The sequence below is a fragment of the Schistocerca serialis genome, chromosome 3, assembly GCF_023864345.2.
Source record: "Schistocerca serialis cubense isolate TAMUIC-IGC-003099 chromosome 3, iqSchSeri2.2, whole genome shotgun sequence".
Taxonomy (NCBI): domain Eukaryota; kingdom Metazoa; phylum Arthropoda; class Insecta; order Orthoptera; family Acrididae; genus Schistocerca; species Schistocerca serialis.
Window position 1 is genome coordinate 1,030,939,869 of NC_064640.1, and position 3,775 is coordinate 1,030,943,643.

A 3,775-nucleotide genomic window follows, 5' to 3' on the forward strand; every position below is an offset into this window, starting at 1 on the left:
AATCTGCTGCTCGAACATCACATTACCATCCCATCGATCTCCTGCAGCTCTCTTCTTGTGCCGATTGGGTGACTTTTTGTAGATCCGTGACTCAACATCCGCTGGAGGGCAGCATTCAGCACGGTCATCGGGAACCCCTGCTTCTGAAGCCGACTGTGATGGCGGCCAGGTGCCTCTAGCGCCGTGATGCGCAGAGGCTGCAAGAAGATCTGCTCTGTGGAGTGGCGGTTGCATCGGCGTGGTGGTAGCGTCGGTGTCGGCGTCTCCGACGGTGCTGTGTCGCCAATGGAAGTCGTAGGGGCATGAGGTGGTATCAAGTTTTGATCGTCCACCACATCATGCCGTGACCAACATATGAAATGAAAAGAAGTATAGAGATAAATTGGAATTAACATCGACTGCGCACTTCCGTACGCATGTGGTAATCGTCTGCCAGAGATGCATTAAAATTCTAAATAAAATAGCAACAATTGGTCAAAGAAGTTTTCTGCCGCCACTAACAAGGGAAACTGCCCATCACATCTCCTTCAGATTTAGTGGTAAGAGGGTCCAGTGGACAGACCGTCAAAAACTGAAATAATACAGGTCAATCACGAAATCGGAAAGAAGGTGTACTGAACTGTGAAAAAAAGCAGAATAGAAAGAGTGAACGGTCCAAGAACTATCAGTCCAATATTAGGAGCATGCTATAGCAACGACGGTGTGGAGATGTCGGCACGGAAGCTCAGCATGTTCGGTCAGAGCGTTAGCTGCCCTTTGGAAAAAAAAAACAACTGAACAAGCGTCATGGCATGTCGGCCCCGAACAAATACAACGACCGATAACGAACATAATGAGATCAAATAAAAAAAAGGTGGTTGTGTGTTCGGCTGCCGGGAGGGACGAAACATGTTAAAACCTGCGTCGTGCCATTTATTTTTCACAACATTATGAACTGTCCGTCCAGCCACTGAAACGTTTATTCTCTTTCTGTAGTCTTGGCAGTTGTCATAATGTATATTGGCCGAATATTAATTATGTGGTAAAAATACATTGACGTCGCAAGCAAACGTGATGAACAGTGGGAGCAGACGAGATACCACATAGACGTCTCACAGAAATGAAAACAACAAATAAACAGATGTGAATCATGTTACAACAAAGGAATTCATGAGTAAAAACTTCCGCCGCGCGAGATTAGCCGAGCGGTCTGTGGCGCTGCAGTCATGGACTGTGACGCTGGTCCCGGCTGAGGTTCGAGTTCTCCCGCGGGCATGGGTATGTGTGTTTGTCCTTAGGATACTTTAGGTTAAGTAGTGTGTAAACTTAGGGACTGATGACCTTAGCAGTTAAGTCGCATCAGATTTCACACGCATTTGAACATTTCACACACACAGTAAAAACTTCCAAAACGGAACGCAGTTGGGTTGAGTCAACTGTAATTATCGGTACCTTTCCTATACCTCGCTGTTGCAAACGGACATTACACCATGGCACAGACACAATTTGGAATACAGCGAACAGCGAAAAAAAAACATAAAACTAGCATGAGGGAGGATTGAACACGGCTCGCCACGTGGCAGTCAAACACCAGGACCACTTTTTTTTGTTAATCTCATTTTGTTCGTTACTGGTCGTTGCGTTTGTTCGGGATTCGGGGCGGACGTCCCATCACAGCCGTTAACGTTCATCGTTGATCCACTCACTCAATTCTTTTATTTCCCAGGGAAGACAACCCCCTGACCGGCCACGCTCAGCTACCGTGCCGCCAGCCACTGACCTACGACGCCGTTGCTATTTAGGTGCTGCTCAATATTGTCCTTGTCCTTGGACCGTTCACTGATTCCATTTTGTCCGAAAGAACAGATACCATCTTTATATAGTTAAGGCTAACCAGCCATTGACCTTCTTCTTCAGTGCTGGATGCACATGCATAGCCCGCTCTCTTACGGGACTCGGTAAGATTGTCTGCTGCGAGTAATCAGTGTAACGGGCAGGGGCACTACGAATGTAGTGTGTGGACATTACGTTGGGAATGTGGGTCTCACGGGGAGCTTGCAAGGGATAAATCCCTGCAGTCGCGCTATCCTGTGTGCCCTCGGTAGCTCAGATGGATAGAGCGTCTGCCATGTAAGCAGGAGATCCCGGGTTCGAGTCCCGGTCGAGGCACACATTTTCAATGTGTTGCAATGCGGAGGCGTTGCAATGCGGAGCTTTCCTTGTAGGTGCAGTAATAACGTACCACAATGCAGTCTTACTTGCTACTGTAGGCTACGGGTCAGGCGTTTGGGCTCATAGAGCCAGAAAGGGAACAACAGCGCAGGCTCTACGGCGAGCACAGGGGAGGGTACTCCTGCGCCTGACAGGCGTGTATAGAACAACCCCGACTGAGGCATTGTTGGTGATATTAGGCTTGCTACCACTAGACGTAGCAGGAAGAAACAGAAGTGCACAATATTGGCTCGCGGGCCGCTGTGACCGAGCGGTTCTGGGCGCTTCAGTCCTGAACCGCGCGACTGCTACGGTCGCAGTTTCGAATCCTGCCTCGGGCATGGATATGTGTGATGTACCTAAGTTAGTTAGGTTTAAATAGTTGTAAGTTCTCTCCCCTGTGCTCGCCGTAGAGCCTGCGCTGTTCTTCCCTTTCTGGCTCTATGAGCCCAAACGCCTGACCCGTAGCCTACAGTAGCATGTAAGACTGTATTGTGGTACGTTATTACTGCACCTACAAGGGAAGCTCCGCGTTGCAACACATTGAAAATGTGTCAGAATTGAAGGCTCACCAGTTCTTCGGCGACGAGAGGCGCGATACCTGGGAGTTATAATTGACGAGAGATGGAAGTTTGGAAAACACATAGAAGCCGTAACTCAGAGAGCCCTCCAGTTACTAAATAATCTCATTTCCATTGGACATAAACGATTTCATCTCCCCCCTCATCTCATCAAACTCTATCACAATAGCATCTTGACCTCAGTAGTGGGTTACGGCTCGGGAGTCTGGGCGCACAGGCTCACGCGGGTCGTGCCCGCCATGATAGTGAGAAGAGTCCAAAGAAATATGATTCTAAGATCAGTAGGGGCCTACAGGACATCACCAGGGGGAGCTCTGTTAGTCATAATGAACAAGCGGCATGGTATTGGGCCAAAAAAGGGAATGGGGAAAAAATAACAGATATCATGGGTGTGAGAGTAGAGGATAAGAGAGAAATAAGAAACAGAGGGGAGGAATTGTGGCAGAGGATTTGGGAGGAAGATGAAACGGGGAGAAGAACATTCCAGTTTCTAACTGATGTTAAAGAACGCGGGACCATGAAATATTTTGAACCCACACGAGGACTCATCCACTTTCTCACTTGTCATGGACCCTATCCGACATATTTATGTCGGTTTGGGAAAAGGGCAACCCCCGAGTGTGACTGTGGCGCGGCGGAGGGAACTCCTGATCATGTGGTTTTCCAGTGCCCTCTCTTCAACGACGTGGCGATGACACTCAGAGACAGACTTCCAAACAACGAGACATACAATCTTCTAAGACAAGAAGACATTTTCCATACCCTGAATGCTCTGGCAGAAGAGGTATCGCGAAAGGTCTTAATAGAATACCTGAGGGATCAAGAATAGACACCGAACTCTTTAACCAACCGATTACGACCTGATCCCAATCCCATACCGCCTGTGCGTGGAATGGCCGACTTCCATTAGTTGGAAACCGCCACGTATGGGATTAGGGGGGTGGGATCAATCACACCGATTACGACAAGCACCAACTATGACGTAGGTTAAGCTAGTAGTAGTA

The 3,775-nt window shown here is 48.4% G+C and overlaps 1 non-coding gene across 1 annotated transcript; it reads left to right on the plus strand.

The window, feature by feature from the left end:
* Positions 1-2,073: 2,073 nt before the first annotated feature.
* Positions 2,074-2,148, plus strand: Trnat-ugu (transfer RNA threonine (anticodon UGU)). The gene has a single exon. It is a non-coding gene; the product is annotated as a tRNA-Thr (tRNA).
* The last annotated feature ends 1,627 nt before the right edge of the window (positions 2,149-3,775 follow it).